At 45.9% G+C, this 20373-nt stretch overlaps 1 protein-coding gene and 1 pseudogene across 2 annotated transcripts in view; both read left to right on the top strand.

Annotated features, from left to right (window-relative positions):
* The window catches only part of FA2H (fatty acid 2-hydroxylase), a 756208-nt gene that overhangs the window by 319105 nt on the left and 416730 nt on the right, over positions 1-20373 (top strand). The window lies entirely within an intron of this gene.
* On the top strand, positions 10254-13443 carry LOC146775752 (glycerol-3-phosphate acyltransferase 3 pseudogene; annotated as a pseudogene). Its single transcript, XR_014972029.1, has one exon. The product of XR_014972029.1 is annotated as a glycerol-3-phosphate acyltransferase 3 pseudogene (transcript).

The raw sequence follows: 20373 nt of genomic DNA, 5'->3' as shown, positions 1-20373 counted from the left end.
CTGCAGCTGATTTCTGTGGATTTGGAGAGGAAGGGAGGGAGTCGGATCCTCTGGGTTCTATCGGGGAGGAAGGATCGGATCCAGTCGAGGGTGGCTCCGTGTATTCCCCCATCGTGAAGTCTGGCAGCGAGCGTGTGATGAGAGACAGTGTCAAAAGCTGCAGAGAGATCTAGGAGGATGAGGGCCACGGTTTGTCCCTGATCCAGTAGCATGCTGATGTCGTCGGTGGCGGTGAGGAGGGCAGTCTCGGTGCTGTGGTTGCTGTGGAATCCAGACTTGGAGGCGTCCAGGATGGAGTTCTCTTCTATGAAGGCGGTCAGTTGGGTGTTTATGATTCTCTCGGTGACTTTGGCCGCAAAGGGGAGGAGAGAGCTGGGCCGGTAGTTTTTCAGGTCCGTAGGGTCGGCTGTTGGTTTCTTGATGAGGGGTTTTACCTCTGCCCGTTTCCAGTCATCTGGGCAGATGCCTGACCTGAAGGAGGCGTTGATGGTTCGTCTTAGTTCGGGTGCAATGGTGGCGGCGGCCCTGTGGAATATGTGTGGTGGACAGGGGTCCGTTGGGGCTCCTGAGTAGGTTTTCTTCATGGTCACAGTGGTGAGTTCGACGGTAGCGGGATCCCAGGACGTGATGGTAGGCTTGTCGGCGGCGGTGGGTTGGGGGATAGTGTTCGTCGTTGGTTCGCTGAAGTTGTCGTAGAGGGCCTTGATCTTCAGACGGAAGTAGGAACTGAGCTTGTTGCAGAGTACCTTGGAGGATGTGACATCCGTGGATTCTCAGGTGGGTTTGGTGAACTGCTGTATGACATTGAAGAGTTCCTTGTCGTTGGACACGTTAATCTGGACTTTGTCTCTTATGAAGGTCCGTTTGGTGTCTCTTATTCGTTGGTGGTAGTCCTTCAGGGCGCTCTTGTGGTTGTTCTGTGTTTCCGTGGTTCTCAGGTTTTGCCAGGTTTTCTCTAGGCATCTGCAGGAGCGTCTGGCTTCTTGAAGTTCTGCAGTGAACCAGGCGGCTTTTAAAGGGCGTTGTTTGGCGGGGGACGGAGGGGTGCGAGCTTGGTGAAATTCCTTGGCTGCGGAGTTGATGTCGTTCCTGGTGATGAGGGGGGGGGTTTAGACAGAGGGTGGTGCTGAGGTGTTCCCCTGTGACCTTGCTCCAGTTCTGTCGTGGCGGGCGAGAGGCGTGTTTGGGTGTGGTGGTGGTGTTGAAGGTGAAATGGACGCAGTGGTGGTCAGTCCAGGGGGTTGGGTAGTGTGGCTGAAGTGGATGTTAATCCCTCCCGCAATGATGGGGTTGAGGGTGTAACCTGCTCTGTGGGTGGGTGTGTTGACGAGCTGCTTCAGTCCATGGTTGGCAAGGTTGTCGAGGAGAGTGTTCGAGTCAAGGTCGTTGCCGTTGGTGAAATTCAGGTCCCCTAGTCGAATGTAGTCCGTGAAGGTGATGGCGTGGGGTGCGGCGAGCTCAGCGATGGCGGTTGCGTGGTGAGTGTGAGGTCCCGGTGGTCTGTAGATGAAGGTGCCTCATAGCGTGGTCCTGGGGCTAGTCTGGATCTGGAAGTGGAGGTGCTCTGTGTTGGAGTGGGGGTCATTCGTGCTGGATGTGGAGAGTCGGAGGGGGGTCTTGTGGCGAGTCCTCCTCCTGGTCGGTGGGGGCGGTCCTTTCTCTGGATCTTGTAGCCGTCGGGGATGACGTGGCGATGTTGGGGCCGGAGGTGGCGTTGGTCCAGGTTTCCGTGAGGAAGGTGATGTCAGGCGAGAGGGTGTCGATCAAGTCCCTACAGAGTGTCAGTGCAGGGAGCATATGTTGAGAAGGATGCATGTCAGGGTTTCGGTGGTGTGTGCATCGGGCATGTATTCTGCGGTCGTGGGCACTTTGTCGGTGGTGAAGGATCTGTGGCAGGGTCTGTATGAGAACTGCCCATGGGTAGTGTTCGGTAAGGATCTTGCGCAGTCGGCATGTCTTCTGGGGTTGAGTGCGTGGAGGGTGGTAGAGTCGTAGTGGTGGGGTTCCAGAGGACCAGGGTTACTGGCGGTAATCGCGGTCGGGTCGCAGACGGGCACAGACGGGCTTGCCTTAGGCGCGCCTGCTACGCGCATCCACTGAGCGACCGCTCAGCAGTCGCCATGATGTAGAGGAGGAGGGAGGGACGTGCTGCTGGAAGGTGGGAGCGAGGCGGTAGGGGGAGGGTTGAGAGGTCAGTGGCGGCGGGAAACGGAGGGGAGATTAAGGGGAGCACCAAAAGAGGGAATATAGGCACTAAGGAACAGAAAACAGCAGCAGGCAAATGCAATTCCAATCAGATAAAATAAATCAAATCACAAACCACAAACGCGTAAAAATAGAATCAGGGTGGCCTCCAACCCTGCAATGGTGGGGGTGGCTGCTCAAGGCGACGCAGAGTACCATGGAGCTGCCGGGGAGAGTGCGATCCCAGGACCGAGGTCTGAGGATTCACCTATGACAAGAGAGAATATGTTAGTGCACAAAAAATCCTCCTTCTCCTGTTGCTGTACACCCCCCCTAGAAAACCTTTTCTCCTACTTGCACACAAACCTCTCTCAGCACCTAGACCTCCACATCCCAATCTGATGTATTCTGTCCCAGGACCAACCTAAGCTTTCCACTGCCGCAGCTGAGTCAATGCAAAAGGAGTGTGTGCCATATCTAGCAGGGTCCCTTCCCAAGCGCCTTAACGCCATGCACAATACCACCATTAACTGAAAAGCCATCCACCTCTCCCTGGATGCATGACAAAAGATTTCACACGCCGGCCCTCCTGCCTTTCTCAAACAAACTCATCATTCTTGCACCGGGCACACTCCTTTGCATCCACTCTCATTGAACCAAACCCATTTACCCCTTCCTGCCTGATCCGTCTTCGAATGTCCCAGCCAAATCCCCAGTCGATCTCCATCCAATCTCACTTCCTCATATGTTCTTCCCGCCTGTCCCCTTGTGCCCAACAACTCCGAGACCCTAAATGCCCCAAAAAACAACCACACCATACATAAACGAAATACTGAAACCTTGTATCCATCATGACAACAATTGGGCAAAACCCCTAGCAAACTCTACAACAATTCAAACGTAATAGCCTCCCTTGGAGCCCCCCCGATCCCTCCCCCCGTTCGCGTCCCCAACCTTTCAACATATTACTCAGCAACTCATCCTTTGCAGGGTCAAACCTAGGTATAATTTCCTGTAAAATGAGATCCTTGCCAATTTTTCCGCTATTGTCTGCGACATACTCTTATCAATACAACTTAAAACAAAACGTAGAACTCCCTGTTGAGTGTCCTGTCTTGACATGTTCCATAAATTTACCGTCCATCCCATAAAAGATCTAAATTCAGCCCAAGCCAGCCTGTAGCTGCACCGTGTAGATTCCGCTATAGACTTTCCGACCAAGCCTATCACTCCCCCCAGGACCAGATGCCGTCCGGCAGCTCTGTCTTGCATGCATCCGCTCCAGGTGCCAGTCGTCGATATCCCCGCCACTGCGAACAAGACAAAGCATCCGCAATGTCATTACTTGCACCTGGAATGTGATTTGCTCAAAATACTACATTTAGTTGTAGACATTTTAGCATGAATCTCCACAGCAGTCGCAAAACCCTCAAATCCTTGGCCTTCTGTTTGTTCACTATCTCCACCAATATCATGTTGTCTAAATGGAACAGCAACGACCTGTTCTGAAATTCTGTGCCCCACACCGCCAATGCAACCAGCAATGGGAAAAAATTCCAGGAACGCTATGCTCCTCCCTTGTTTCAACCAGTGGCCCGGCCATTGCTTAGCGCACCATCGCCCATCCCAGAAAACACCAAAACCAGAGGCTTTGGCTGCATCATAAAAAAATTGGGCCTGCCAGATTGTCCTGTCTTCTACAAAGTCCAAGGCCACTCCATTAAATTCCGTCAAAAACGTCTGTCATACTCTCAAATCCGCCCTGACTCCCATCGAAATCCTAACTGTGGTGTGCTAGCACTGCCCCAGACATGGCCATGCCGAGGCGTCTGCAAAATGTTCTCCCAGCTCTCACCAGCCGGCAAGCAAAGTTCAGAAAACCCATGAGTTGTTGAACCATTTGCAAGTTAATATTCTTTTCCCCAATCACCCACAAAAGGAAGACCTGTATGTCTGTCACCTTCCCAGCGGGCACCTGGCCATCCACTGGACAGAGTCCAATTCGACGCCCAGGAACGTCAGTTTGAAGCTGGGCCCAGCTGTTTTTTTCAGTGCTAGGGGAACCTCAAAGCACTGCGCCAAAGCCTGAAACTCTTGTAGCGCTTTCCCACAATCTCTGTAGTTTTCCTTTCCTATAAACAAAAAGTCATCCAGGGAATGAGACACTTCCCTGTGACCACTACTGTTCATGAAAACCTACTGTAGGAACATGCTGAACATCTCAAACAGTGTGCAAGAAATCTTGCAGCCCATTGGCAAGACCTTGTCTACAAAGATTGCTCCCTCAAATTGCATCCCCAGCAACAAAAAATCCACAGGATGTATAGGCAGTAGGCGAAAGGCCGACTTCACGTCACATTTAGCCAACTCTGCTCCCTGCCCACACAACCTCACCAAGCGGATAGCATCGTCCACTGAAGCATACAGCCCTCTCGAGTCCTCCTCCACAATTAAGTCATTGACTGACCTCCCTTCGGGCCAGGATAAAAGATGTATCATTCTGTACTCCCCTGTTTCTTTCTTAGGGACCACTCCTAGAGGTGATATAATCAAGTCCTCTACCAGCCAACTTTAAAATGGGCCCTCTATCTATCCTTCCTTCCTCGACTTCTTTTCTCAATTTCGCTAATACCACTTCCGGCAATTCTCTGGCTGACTTCAAATTCTCTGCCCACTTCCTTTCTCTGGGACCTTGGTATCCCATCCGAAAACCTTCAGTAAATCCCCATTGAATCCTCAATGCAGCCTCTGTGTCAGGGTACATCAAGAGCCACGCTCCCATGACCTCGATTCTAACTGGGGTTGTCCTTCCGTCCCTTGCGCGAACACCCCGGGGGAAGACTGACCGGCGACCTTACTCCCCAGGGGGCCCTGGCATTACGCTTAGAGGCAGTTAACTTAGAGTTTCTCATTGCTCAAATGGGTGTAATTTCTGATATGTTATATGTTTCCTTCCTCTTTATTGCTTGATTTTGCTTGCGAGAAAGTGTCACTCATGTCGTTAAAATGTCACTCATAATTACTCTGAAATTATGAAAATGTCACACATAATATCTGAAACCTTGGCAGCTGCAGTTGCATGCTAAAGTGCTTCCAGGAATCCGCATCAGTGCTGGCCAGTAGGCAACATGATCTGTGTAGCAGGAATGAGTGAGCTGTGTGCTTGTTTCCAGGTCGGTTCAATTTCTATGGAGGAGCCACGGAATGACCCATTGATTGCTATGTGCCCCGCTCTGGAGCCGTTTGACATTACAATGCTCTGCCACTCCCATGCATCAATGAGCATGTGTTTAGTGCTGTAAATGGTGAACTCAGCTCCTTCGGACCGTGTAGTCTATTTTGGCCAAGCAGTGTAACGCTCGACTGACTCCCCTCCCCAGCTCCAGTAGGTGCATACGTTTCTCAAAGGCCCAGAGCAGTAAGGTAAGGCCAAGCAAGTCCTGGCTCCTAGCAAAGCCGGGATCGCAATGAGATGGGTCTCCCTGGCCCTGCCTTTGGTCTGAGTGGTTGAGGTGTGTGGCTGAATGGGCCAGTGCTGAAGAAAGACGCATGCGCAGGACACGCAGGGATGGTAAGGTAGTGCTGATATGCGTCCATATGCGTGCATGGACGGCGATGCTCACTTAGCTCCTGGAACGACAAGATGCGAGAACCCCATGAAGTGGGAGGCGTAGACAGGATGGGACGGCAGGCAGAGAGACAGACTTGTGCAATGTGACTATGGTACAATAGGGAAGTCGGTAGGAGCTGTGTCTAGGACACTTTATATGGACGCTTCCGGGTCAAGGTGGAATGGGTATTGGAAGACGGATGTCACATTGCTAATGTTACGGCAGTGGAGCGGGCGGGGGTTTGTTTTTTGGCTGAATATTCACTTTTGATATGTGAAAAGACGATGTCTAAAAGTCTGTATCCTTGTATAGTACAAAAACAATAGAAACAACGCAAAATAAACAAGCATTGGCATAGCCAATAGGTCTCGCTTTTGGGACCTTATAAGTGTTTAGCCATGCAACAGTTGCATAACTAAATACTTATAAGGTCCCAAAAGCGAGACCTATTGGCTATGCCAATGCTTGTTTTTATGTGCTTCCTGAATGATAAATGGAAACGGATCCCTTGCTGTCAACGGAAACCCATGCAAAATGCAACGCTTGCTGCCTCCTCGCAGTTCGCATGTTGTCTATGTGAACAGTGGCATCTGCGTTATCCATGGGAACGCTGTGCCCTGCGCCATTAGCATCCGTGTTCCCCATGGGAACACTGGGTCCGGTGCCACCTAACGGCCAGAGCTGCCGACTTTAGAGCTGGGTAACCAGGTTTCGAGTCTGGCGTCGGCTCAGCATCCTGTGATTCTGGACAAATCACTGAAGCTCTCCATGCCTACCTAAAATTAATGTGTCCTTGTGTAATGTAACGGGTGCTCAGGTAAAGCGCTCCAATACCTTCGGGTCGAGTTCGCGCTAAATAAAACTTTAAACAATTACGCATGTGTGAGATGGCATGGCACAGTCCATTAGTATAGGTTCTTTTAAAGAATGCCCCGTAATTCATACAAACGGGATGCGTACATTTTGAGTGTTATTTTAGGAAACATTTTAACCATCACACATATTCTCAGATGTAGAGTAGACGTGCAGCCACGAAACCTCTGATAGTTATGTGTGTTTAATGTTGTGTGCCTAATACTGTTGTGTGTTTTATAATGTAGCACTGTATTACCAGAAGGCCGGGTTTAAAAAAAGTTCATTCTTAATTTATCACGGGTTCATATAAGGCACAAATATCGATAAGGCATCACCATGGTTACGTAATACGAAATGTGTTGCCTCACCCTGTCTCCCCCCGCCCCCCCCCCCGCAGAATAGGACGAGGGCCCTCGAGACTCCTATATATGCCACAGAAATCCATAGGCTTTATACTGAATGGGGCCTGCATTGGCTGCAGGGGGCATCGTTGTTTAATTTGATTGGGTGCTCGCAGCTTGAGCCAGGTGAGTGGTGCACGTGCATCAGAATGTTGTATTACTTTGACTTCACGTATGGCAAGGGCAGTGTGTGATTGCACGATACTGTGTAATGCATTGCCACGTACGAGGTCTACACGTCACCCACGTAGTCTGTCTATGAGTGAGGCCTGATACTGGTGTACGTGCAGACACTGCCAAGGGTGCTGAGACTAATATGATATTATGGAAACTATATTGTTTTAAGAGTGCATGCATATGTGATCGAAAATGATTAATCTTAAATCACTTTTTTATATAATGATTTTTGTGTTGGCTAGTGAGCATAATAAGCAAAACCTAATTTATTAGTTAATGACATTACATCCAATGAGTTGTAATGCTCTTCTATTCAATATTTTAATGAAAGCCTTTGAATGTGAAATAATGATAAGTTTTGCTGCCTATGTGCAACAGGTCACAGGTCAGTTGTCTTTCCAGGGACCTGTGCCTTGCTGCGCTACCTGTGATTGGATCGTGGTCAGTAGCATATGTGTGCGGTACATGAGCGGCTTAAACGGCCCTGAAAGCAAAGCAGAGTAACAGCCATGGGGAGTGAAAAGCATGTGGAAAAGTGGTAGGAGAGAGTGCAGGACACAGTGACAGGGGCGCTAACTGAAACACGCGGCCGTGCGTCCGCGAAAGTGATCGCGATCAAACTTCAAAGCGGCCGCCAAGGTGAAAGTAAACGCGTCAAGCGCGCGCGCGCCCGCGCACATGCACTGTATCGCTAGGCTGGCCTGGCAGCACTTTTTGGAGCCCACTCAATCACAATAAGTCTCGCAGAGCATCGCTTACGCGATAGCTCAGGCGAGACCTAAAAAGGGGAAGGCCAGGCAACGAAAGAAACTGAATATTGTTTAAGCTATGCTTAAATAAATATATATATTGGAGCCCACAAACATTTACCTAATAAACAAATAAAAGTGCTGAGATACAAAGACAAGCTGTGACTCAGCAGTTAGGGGAATGAAAAACAGGGCACATACACAAGAGAAACGGAAAGATTTAGTTTGCACAGAGTAATAGCAAAAACGGTCTGGGTGAATGTGTGCATGGCTGTGTTTGAATGCATTTTCTGTGCTAGTGTTCGTTACTCCTCACTCTACAAATTTTCTTCCACAGCTTCCGCTTGAAAGTCTGTCTTTGTTTTCTACTCACTGCCACAATAAACAAAGCTAAAATAAAGCGATTGCCTTCCAAATCCTTAATCGGCTCGCTCTATGCCTGGGGTGTGTTATGATTCCGCTTTGTGTCTGAGGCCGCGTGCCTCCGTGGAATCTCACTGTACGAGTGTTCCACTGTGATGCGGTGTTCCTCGCGACTGAGTCAGTTTGGCGGTTTCTGCTGGCAGAGGCGCAAGGGACACTGCGACGCTACGTGCTTGTGGAGAATAAACTAACTGACAACGTTTCCTGCCTTCATGTCATGAATGGTTACAACAGGGTGTAAATGAGGTGTGCATGCTTCGCTGTAGCATGCGACACTTACAAGCAGCCTTAATACTCAACCTGCCTAAACGGGTTTGGACTCAATGCTTTAGTGCACAATATACATCTTGATGTTAACATAACACACATGACTTTCACTGTGCAAGCGTTGCGTGACGTGTGGTCGCATATGGTTCTGTGTGCTGAGAGGAGTTTGTTAGATCTCCTTTATTTAACATTCCGCTTATGGTCAACACTTCTTGTGAGCTTACCTTTAACTTCAGTGGGTGGCATGTCCTAATAAACACACTGGGGTTTCGAGGACGTGAGGATGAATTACTGCCACGCAAGATTTTCTATAAGAAACTCCCCATGAGGCAAGTGAGACACCCGACTTGAGGAAAGTATTACTCGCATATAACAGAAAGGACTTAACAGCAGTAAGAAATCTTCTCCCTACTAGAGATCCAGATTTAAGGACCGCAGAGGAGTGGAGGGTGTTTTAAAGAAAAAAAACTTTTTTCTCAAACTACATTATAGTGGGTGAAACATAACACAGGACGTTGACCAGATCTAAGTCACGTAAAAAATTCTCAAGGTCGGATTTGGGAGACAAAAACAGGGTTGCCCAGTAACCAACCAATACAAACCTTTTTTCATGTTTTTTTTTAGATTTCTTGGATTAAGGGACAAGGTCATGCCTATAAATGTAACAGAACTAAGGATCCAATGACATGATTTAAGGATTGAAATGTAAACGGCAACCAATCAGTGCCTAAAATAAGAGAGGCGTATATTTTGGTCTTGATAAAGATGGAATATTAAATAGAACCATCAAAACGCGTCGACTCTGCACCCAACACAATCCATGGGAACAGCCGATCCTATAGATATAAAACGATTAAACTGTATCTAGGACCAGCTATGTAAAAGTTTTTGTACCCGGATGTGTTATTTAATGACAAAATGTACTGTCTGTGTTTGTCTCTCTGTTAATTGTTTGTCGGTGTATTTAATTGAGGTATAGGCATTTTTCCTTCATCCCTGTTTTTGAAATTATATTTTCCATAAACATTGTTTTTAAATGAATTAGGTTTTCACTAAACGCATATGAAATATATGTGTATATGGTATATGGATGTGTTTTAGGAGTATAGACAGTCACATGTCTATTTTTAACTGTGATTTTTGTTGAGTTTTAATAAAAACAACTTTTAACATCTACTTTATAATTGATATGGTCCTATTTAGTATTGTGTATGTTCTAACACATGGGCTTTAGTTTTTGCTGGAAACATAGAGATCCAGTTTTAATTTAACTTTCCACCAAGGGAACTTTCTTTCTACCTAATAAACACACCAACAGCCTTATTGTGCTGCAAGGTATTGTTCACCATTTAATGTCACATCACGCGACAGCCTGGCAGATCACAGTGCATTTAAACAAATAACGGGCGGATTTCTCCCCACCCACTTATTGAAGTTGCCAGCCATGAGTCATTATCTGGGAGGAGTAATGGGCGTGTGTCTGGGAAGGAGGAACTCTGCTCTCCTTCTGCAACTTTGTTTTCTCCCCTAGTGTTAAAGATCAGGCAGAACTTGCTGCGTGTTGGATGCGAGGTCTCAGAGGAGTTTCTTGGGCGGTCGGGTCCTTTGTGCCAGGTCGTCCAGTGAGTGTGAGCCATGGAGACCTTCTTGGCTGTGATCCTGCATCCGCTACCGGTATGGGTGGCAGTGATGTTAGTTCTTATAATGATGCCCTCCATGTTTGGCTTGTCGCTGGGGATCTCTGAACTGTACATGAAGATGTTGGTGAAAACCCTGCAGTGGGCCACTCTGCAGATTCAGCAAGGGGTGAATGATAAGCAGAAACTTCAAGTCAATGGTATTATGCAGCGAGATTTGTCCCCAATGGAAACTGAGATTGTAGGTCTAAGGAAAAGTGATAACCTGCAGAACAGATGTTTTGAGCTGTCAGACGTTTTCTATTTCTCAAAGAAGGGATTTGAAGCCATCGTTGAAGATGAGGTCACCCAGAGGTTCTCCTCTGAGGAGCTAGCCTCCTGGAATCTTCTCACGAGGACCAACAACAACTTCCAGTTCCTAAGCCTCCGTGTTACCATGATTTGGGTGCTGGGGGTTATTATACGTTATGGTATCCTTCTCCCTTTGCGCATTAGCCTGGTGACCATCGGGTTGAGCTTTCTAATTGTAGGAGCCACACTGGTTGGGCAGCTGCCAAACAGCAGCTTCAAAAGTTGGCTGAGTGAAATGGTCCACCTGATTTCTTGTCGGATATGTGCCAGAGCCCTTTCTAGTGCTATCCAGTATCATAACAGAGAAAACAAGCCAAAGAAAGGGGCTATTTGCGTTGCCAACCACACCTCTCCCATAGACCTCGTCATCCTAGGCAATGATGGATGTTATGCAATGGTTGGTCAGGCGCACGGCGGACTGGTAGGTTTCATCCAGAGAACCATGGTGAAAGCGTGTCCTCATGTGTGGTTTGAACGCTCAGAAATAAAAGACCGGCACTTCCTGGCGAAAAGGCTCCAAGAACATGTTGCAGATAAGAACAAACTACCAATTTTAATTTTCCCAGAGGGAACCTGCATTAACAACACGTCTGTGATGATGTTCAAGAAGGGAAGCTTTGAAATTGGAGGCACCATATATCCAGTGGCTATCAAATATGACCCGCAGTTTGGGGACGCCTTCTGGGACAGCAGTAAATTCAGCATGGGTGCATACCTGTTGCGGATGATGACTAGCTGGGCCATTGTGTGTAAGGTGTGGTACTTGCCACCGATGTTCAGACAGGAAGAGGAAAATGCCGTTCACTTTGCCAACAGGGTGAAATCTGCTATTGCTAAACAGGCTGGACTGGTTGAGCTTCCCTGGGATGGAGGTTTGAAAAGATACAAGGTGAAGGATTCGTTCAGGGAGGAACAGCAAAAGATATACAGTAAGATGATTGGAGGGAATGAATCAATGGATAAAATGGCCGACGAGTCAGAATCGCCATCGTAAAGGAAGAAGGATGATCTCATTCATGACAAGTTCCATCTGCTGCGTTTTCCATTTTGCTGAGGCATGATTATGATACCAAAGAGTTTGTGACTTGACAAAAGCTACTATCTGTTCATTGGTGTAGTGGTTATGCTGCATGCTTCCAGTCATTCTGAAATGTTGCCAACCCTCCTTGTTTCCTCATCAACCTCCTGCATTCCGCTTCTGTCTTTTTTCATGCTTTTCCTTTCACTTCTGCTTTCTTACAGTTGACCTTACGAATTGTTGATGCAACTATTGGGATGCTACATGATTGGTATTATTGCTTGCAACCGCCTAAACGCAGAAGTGATATCCCTTGGAACTTGGCTGTCGCAGCCGAGTAGCACTGGGTCAATAGCATGAGTAAAGGAAGATAGCCTGGGCAAAAACTGAGCAAAGTGTGTGTTCCCACTCAGATGACCATTGATAAGGTGTCCACCATCTCCTGCTGCTCTGCTTTCTACTCATGACGATTTTGAACATGTTTTGTGGCAGACATATGTGGTGCAGGAAACCCTTTTGGAATCTTCTCCATAGTTTAAACGTAGTACGGAAACCTTAATGTGTGAAAGCATTGAGTAAACTTTGAATACTGTATCTTCTAGGTGCAGTATACTGAAATCTTGGTTATCTTCTAGGTGCAGTATTCTGAAATCTTAGTTATCTTCTAGGTGCAGTATACTGAAATCTTAGTTATCTTCTAGGTGCAGTATACTGAAATCTTAGTTATCTTCTAGGTGCAGTATACTGAAATCTTAGTTATCTTCTAGGTGCAGTATACTGAAATCTTGGTTATCTTCTAGGTGCAGTATACTGAAATCTTAGTTATCTTCTAGGTGCAGTATACTGAAATCTTAGTTATCTTCTAGGTGCAGTATACTGAAATCTTAGTTATCTTCTAGGTGCAGTATACTGAAATCTTAGTTATCTTCTAGGTGCAGTATACTGAAATCTTGGTTATCTTCTAGGTGCAGTATACTGAAATCTTGGTTATCTTCTAGGTGCAGTATACTGAAATCTTGGTTATCTTCTAGGTGCAGTATACTGAAATCTTGGTTATCTTCTAGGTGCAGTATACTGAAATCTTGGTTATCTTCTAGGTGCAGTATACTGAAATCTTGGTTTGAGAAATGGTGATGGTAAACAAGGGTCCTGTGCATCTGCTAAGGACCTAACACAAAGTTCATAATTCCAAGATTATAAGCTTGCCAAAAGGACAGTTTTGCCGCAAACTACGGTGCCCACCCTATATACACCCTCTGTAGCACTGAAATATAAATCTGACTTTACTTACAGTTTGTTGAATAGTTACCATTTTCTGTAGTACTCGTACTTTGAAAACTCCTTTAGTGAATGAGCACATAAAAGTTACAGTACCTCAAGTCTGCCGCCACTCCTTGTCCAATTGCAATCTTTTACTTTCAGACCAAAACATCCTGGGATGTGTACTTCTGGTCTCCCTGACTGTGGCCTCACAGTCTATACCGGCTTGCAGTCCAAGTGAGGGGTGGATTGCGTCCCTCTGTCCGAGAAGTAATCACTCGAGTCATTTAGGCCACAATCTAGCTTTTTAGCTAAATGTGCACGGTTATAGGTTCTGTGTTGTAAGACTACCTCTGATTGTAATTGCAACACACTGTTTTGTGGTACCCACGCCTATCGCAACAGCATCAATACGTGGTGAGCATATTTTGCCCATTCGTGATGGATAACTGGAGAAGAAGGTGTAATGAATTCATGTGCATGTGTGTGCATATTAAATGTGTTTGGCGCTCTTTCAGTGATTGTACGTCTGTTTAATACTTCACTTCCTCCATGTTTTGTGTGAACAAACTTTGATTGCATTCACAAATTTTAAGATGCTCTACTAAAAAGGATTTGATATTGCACGTCTATAACTCAGTGCCGAGGTACTGCCAACTTTGTTCATGATAGGGTGACCGCCGAGAACGTAGTACATTTCTTTGCAAGTGTTGCCTCAAAGGCAGCTTGTCTTGAGATTCGTCTGTGCTAGATTTGGTGTACTGGACTTCTGTTGGCCTCTGCCTTCTAACACCAATTTATTTTCAGGGTTTATTTGACATACCTAAGGCACTGCTGTAGAATACATTTTTTCATAGGTTGCTGTGAGAATGGTTTGTGTCGCAATTCTCATTTGGTGTCTTCCTGTACCTTTTTTTGCACCAGCATCTTTGTATATGAGGTTCCGTTGTGTCGACCATACACACATCTATGCATACAGTTTGGGCTGTGCATCAGAGGGAATGTACCAAATGGTGAACATAATAAAAAAAATGCACTATAAAGTAACACATAACAGCATATCATATAACAGCACATCCAAGTTAAACAGATGGCATGAGAAGACCGCACAATAAAGAACACATCTCATCATACCCTATCACACTACAGTATAGAACATAACATCACACAACAGCAAGCTCACCATATGACATTACAGCAGACGTTTCCCAGCACTGTTGTAAAATGGGGTTTGCCCATGTAATATGCCCAGATTTTTCGCTTTTAGATCACCTGGTTTTGGACTTCTTACTGTGGGCGAGTCTCACTGCACGCGCCTCATCCCGGGAAATCACATGGCAAATGGACTGCTTGTGTTTATCACCAGTGTCCTACGTTTAAGATAAGGCTACAATAAGTAAGAAGCAACTAGGGTGAGTGGCACTTGTCTGGTTACACATGAGAATACACACACGTGTGCACACGTATATGTGGGCTACACATGTGAGACTATCATTGTGCACAGCCTGGTAACTGTGACAGGTAGCCTTGCTCATGGGGACTCTGCAGGGTTAGCTGTTGGCCTGGGATAGGCCTTATAATGTTAGTGGGTACTTATAGGTAAAGTCAGAGTGATTTACTGTTTTGTCTGCAGTGACCCTTTATTATATACTTAAGGGAAAATTTGCCTTAGGGTGCAGTTTCTCTTCTCTTTTGTCACCATGCTGGGCCAAGTTAATTATTTTTAGGGCTCCCGGTTTTATGGTATTTATTTTCTTGACATTTCCGTCTGTATTTTTCCATATTTATTTTTTGTCAACTTTATCTGTATTTATCCATATTTATTTTGGGGTTTGTCAAAAAAATAAAGCTGAAACTGGTATATTTCCACATTTTCTTAACCAATAAATATGCATGTCATGCTTGCATGCCTGCCAGGCTTCAGTGAAATGAATATGCACATTTTGGTATCAGCCTTGTGCATATCTACTGTTTAAGTCTCTTTACAAAAATTCCTTTCTGTTTTTAGCCCTTTACCTATCAATCCACACAGTTATTGGCCTGGCAGTCATGGCAAAGTGTATTTAGAATCACCCAATTTCCGTTTTTATCCACATTTAAAAATAAACACAGACAAGAAAATACATGGTTTTCTGTCTGTATTTATCTGTAAGAATCAGTAGAAACGGAAAACTGGGAGCCTTAATTAAATTTCTCAGCAGCAGAGGTAACAAAGGCGGCCCCACACAACAGGAGTAATTAACAGAGTTCCCCCCAGTTACTGCATCTGTTAATTACCTGTCACATTTTACCAGGGCTGGGGACAGCCCAGGTCCATGGAACAGAGGAAGAAACCCAGACAGCTGGAGCCAACCCAAGAGGGAGTACTTCTTTGAAGTGTTGGTGGGAAAGACCCTAGTTGCTATGGCAGCGTGGGGCGGAGCTCAAACTCCAAGAGCAGTTGCGATCCTTAAACCATGGATGATACCCTCTTGAACTGTCCTAGCTTGCTGTGGAGAAGGGCTGGGACAGGGATAGAGAGGTGATATAGCACCCTAGTATTGGCTACGGGTGCCTGGCTTCTGTAACCTTTCACCCCCTTTTAAAAATTCTTGCAAAAGGGAGAGAAAGTGCTGTTGACGTTTGTGTTTTTGGTGCTTTTTGCTGCTGGACCCTGGGACTGCAACAGTCATGGACAACTGGAAGGAGAAACGCTCTTATGCCCAAAAGGACCAAGGACTCTGCCCCAGACCAGGGGGTCTCTCAAATTGCCAGTAAGGCTGCCCCCCTTACACCTTCTGATGACGAGCTGGGTGAAAGATCTAGACATCTGCGCCCAAAGACAAAGACCTGCAGGAAACCTGGCACAGTGAGCCAGTGGAGCCAGTTCCCTGCACGCTACACTGCTTTGTAAGGCCAGGAAGACTACTGGAACTGCTCATGTTGGCTAGAGCTGGCCACCAGGACTAAAATCTTAACTGTGATGGTCTTTAACTGTCCCGCGTCTGAAGTCTACAAACCATTTCAAATGTAAATCTTTCTTGGGTGAACTCTGGTAACAGAGGGTTGGAGGGGGGAGGGAGGGGGAGATGGATGGGGCACGAGGTGCCCCTTCTTTGTCATGTTAAGAGCTAACAGTTATTTTTAATCCTCCTGGGAAGGGGTTAATTCTTAGAACTGAAATACTTCAGCTGCAGTGGAAGGCAGGAGGTCTCTGCTAAAACAAGCAAATGAACAGACAGTCCTGTTCCTTTGCGTTAGATTTCATAGCAGAGGAGACTCCTTGCCTCCCACTGCAGCTGAAAGTGACTGTTACTTTCTTTCAGCTGCAGCAGAGGAGACACCCTGCCTCCCACTGCAGCTGAAGCCTTTCAGCTCTATGAAGTTAACCCCCTCTTGGGAAGGTTAGCTCTTAGCAGAAAGGAGACAAAGTTTCTTTTAAAATTACACGGGTAGGCGCACAATGCCCCACAGGGCTAAAAGGGCTTCAAGTTGCCAAAAGCAAAATGCCAGCCAGCTGTGTGTTTAACCCCTTCGCTGCGGCGCGAATTCCGCCGCAGCGCTGGGGGGGTTTGGGGGCAGCACGGTGGCGCGGTGCTCATTACGGAACCGCGCCGTCATGAGTCACGGGTGAGCTGTGCTCATGACGGCGTGGTTCCGTCACAACTCCGCCCACTCTCTATTTCGCCCGCACAGGCGGGGAATTCGAGCCGCGTGGGAGGAGCGGCCGCTCCATGACGGAACCACGCCGTCATGAGCACACGGTGCCCGTGGCTCATGACGGCGTGGTTCCGTCAAGGGCACACAAGGGGTTAAACAGCCTACAAATTACTTGTCTTGACATTAAATATACTTATAAATAAAGAAATATGTATTCCTTTGTAATGTGACTTTTCTGTTTTTGTTCCCTTTTATTATCAGTCGTGGATCATTCAGGTAGCCCTAGAACACAATTAAAAGTGCTCTTTATTTATGTCCTGTTCCAAGTATGCACAGACAAGTGCTGACAATACAGCTTTAGGTGACTGCTTATTTTGCGATAGTTTTATCTCTGCTTTTTGGCTTTTAAAGCCAAAAAAGCGGAGATAAGGCCCTTGGTGATATGCCCCCAAGTTTGTTACAAGATAAGCACATTTATTTCCTCCACCCTGATCCCTGGTGAATGCCATAATAGCAATAGTTTTAGCTTATATCTGAAACCCTACGCTGCAGTCAATAACATGCTGAGTTACTTCAAGTGTCAGGGAAAGCACCCTGAATTCAGGCAAATTGCTCCTCATTCTCGCCCTTCACTTTCACGCTCACCCTGCACGCACAGCAATCACAATGCACTCACACTGATCACCATGCACTCACACCATTCACCTGCTTACCCTGCACTCTCAGTGATCACTCTGCACTCCAAATGTACTGGCGCTGTTCACCCTGTACCTCACCCTGCAGTCACACGAGCACACTACTCAACCTGCACTCATGTGACACTTCACTCACCTGTCCCCCTCACTGCTCGATCTGGAATTTCACTCAGATAAGCCCATCACTAACCATACATTCATTCGTCCCACTCTGCACTTACACCCTCACCCAAATTCATATGGTCACCTCACTCACCCTGCAGTCACTCCTCTTACCCTACTCTCACACTGTTGCATGGGTCACCGTGCACTCACGTGGGTACTCTTGCCACCCACACGGCGCAGAGGGTTAATGTGCCTGCTACAAAGAATGTGTACCATGCAGATCAAATTACTGAGTGTGAGTAAACAATGAGAAGTGCTATAAATAAACATGAAATGTTTGCCAGAAAGGTGCTATAGAGAGATGATGTGCATTGTTGGTGAGTGGCAGTGAGTGAATTCATGGAGAAGGAGGAAATTGAGGAGGGGGCTGCCAAAACAGACTGTTGAACTGTGTGCGATGGCTAGGAGTGTTAGTCCCCACCTGAAGTTCGGGTCTGGTTGTGCCCCTGTACACAAGTATGTCCTGTCATGTCCCATCAAGGTTTTTGTCCTAAATTACAAAAGGACACATTTACATGCACTACAATCCAGCCTTTCAGGTGGCCCCTTGATAGAGGCAGCTCTGTTTTTGCCCTGATGGCCTGGAATAACTCCTAAACAGATTCTTGTAAATACAGTTTTGTTTCATTTCTTTTTAATGTGATTGATGTAAGAGAGTCTATTACTATTTGCAGGTAAACACTCTTATTGTGTTGAACATTAATTGCCAGATATGGCCCATGATATGCACGTGGCGGTTGATTGTATAGTGTATCAGATTCCCGAAATTTCTGTTAGGTGGTGGGGGGCCCAACATCTAAAAATGTTCAGCTGGGGGGGCTCAACCTACAAAAGTTTGAAGACCTCTGATCTAAAGTGATGCCCCCTATATTGTGACGTGTTGTCTGGTATAGGTGGGTTGCACTATGAATTTGAAGGTCATGACCCTTTGAGGTCAAAGTTATTTCATAACATAATCCACAGTATTTTTGATCTGCCTTATGTATATAATTGTAAATGAATGTGTAGTATTTAATAGTGTGTGTGTAATAAATGTATTCAACAACCATTTATTGAGTGTTATTACTGCATGCCAGCTAATGGTGATTACTAACCCACGCAGCCTCACCTGAGGAAGCCTTGGACTGCCCTGCTTCGCTACAATGAAAGACTCAAGTGCTACAATGGAGTGCTTGATTCCCTTGCAAAGGGAAATTGTGGCCTTATTACATGTGAAGGCCTCACTTCCAGCAAAACGAATAACCCCATTTACCACAAGCACATTAAATAGTATTCCAGCACAATATATAAGAGTGCAGCAAATTACAGCACTTCACTGCATGGGAACTTTCATGAGAGCACAATATATCACGACACAACAAGAACCAGTACATCACATAACACCAAAAAACACACCACAGTACAGCATGGGAGCACGTGGAACACTACAGCACAACATATCAAAACAGGACTTCATACGATACCATAAGACAACACTTCATATGGTCATGGCACATCCTATTATACTCAGGCATTGCACAAAACAGCAAACTACAGTACTGTACATCACTACACAAAACTAAAATATCAGAATAATGTAGCATAACATTACACAATTTCACCTCATTGGAAATGTTGAAGTACAAAGCCAGTATAATGCTCATTGCTGTCCCAAAGGGAAAAGCTAAGCTGTGAGACAATCACAGATGACAAACTACTGCTAAAGTATTAGGCTAGTACACTACTTTTGCTCCTCCAAAGGCATATATTTGGGGAAAGAAAATGGTTCTTAAGCATAGAAATGCACATACAACATCTGCAAACTGTCCGTCAAGAAGAATGAAAGTCAAGTCTGTCAAGCAACAGGATACCGTTCACTAAAAGACATTGTAATGTATCTTTAGTGTGATATGATGCTTTGTACTTCATTTTTATTGTGTTGGCTGTGTCATGGGATGCAGCCTAATAGCGACGTCAGCATGCAGTCATTTTAAGGGGATTGTGTACATGCTCTACATAGGACATTGAAAAACAGAAAGGGCGATTTAAAAATAAAAATTGTTTAGGAGACATGGTATAGTGTTTGTTGCATGTAGGAGAAAATGTCTGGCAAGGATGGGGGGGGGGTTGCAGTAATCTTCTGCCCTCTTTTCCTGTGGAGACAGTCCCCGTTCATGCATGCACTGCGCACTCCACTGTTTGTCTTTACTACGCTCACTGATGCATACATTCTGGAAGAAGAATGACTATATGCAGTCACCGCAGTGCTTAGAGCAAATAACACATACTTAAAGTAGTCCAGACCTATGCCAATGCTTGATCAGAGTTGTTGCAGTGTGCTACTGTAGCAACAGCCTCATGGTAACTGTTTAGCTGTTCACATGCAAGTTTAACAACTTAAGGTGGAGTTAGCTATATTGCGAGATGGAGTCTGTGGGAGGAAGAAGTGAGAGCACTGTGCGTTTATGTGTGCAAAAAAAAGGGGGTGGGGATGTAAACTAGTTCAGAATCAGAAAATGCTTTATTCGACTTTAAATACATAATAAAATCATAAAAGCAGAGAGTACAGTAAAAACAATTCATTTAAGGTAAGCATTAAAAAGTACCTTAGTGTATACAGCTGATCCATTAATACATAATTTTACTGTGTGAAAACTAACAGGTTATACTTCTCCTTTTCCTCAGTATACTTTTCAAAAGCCCAGACATAATTCCAATACAGTACAAAATTACCTTGATATGGACCTGAGCATGAGAGAGGTACATGTGTTGCTACTGAGGTTGGCCTCTGGTTCTGGGCTGACATCTTGGTGCTGTGACATGCTTAACACCATCCTTTCCTCTGCTTTCAGTTTGGGCATAAATCGGCTTCTGTGCTCTTTCCCTGGGCAAAGCCAATCCGCTGCCCTCCATGATGGGTATTGCAAAGACTGCCGTAGCATCAATGCATTATCAGCATAAC

Source organism: Triturus cristatus, chromosome 12 (genome assembly GCF_964204655.1).
Source record: "Triturus cristatus chromosome 12, aTriCri1.1, whole genome shotgun sequence".
Classification (NCBI taxonomy): Eukaryota; Metazoa; Chordata; class Amphibia; order Caudata; family Salamandridae; genus Triturus; species Triturus cristatus.
This window is presented reverse-complemented; position numbering and strand designations above follow the sequence as displayed.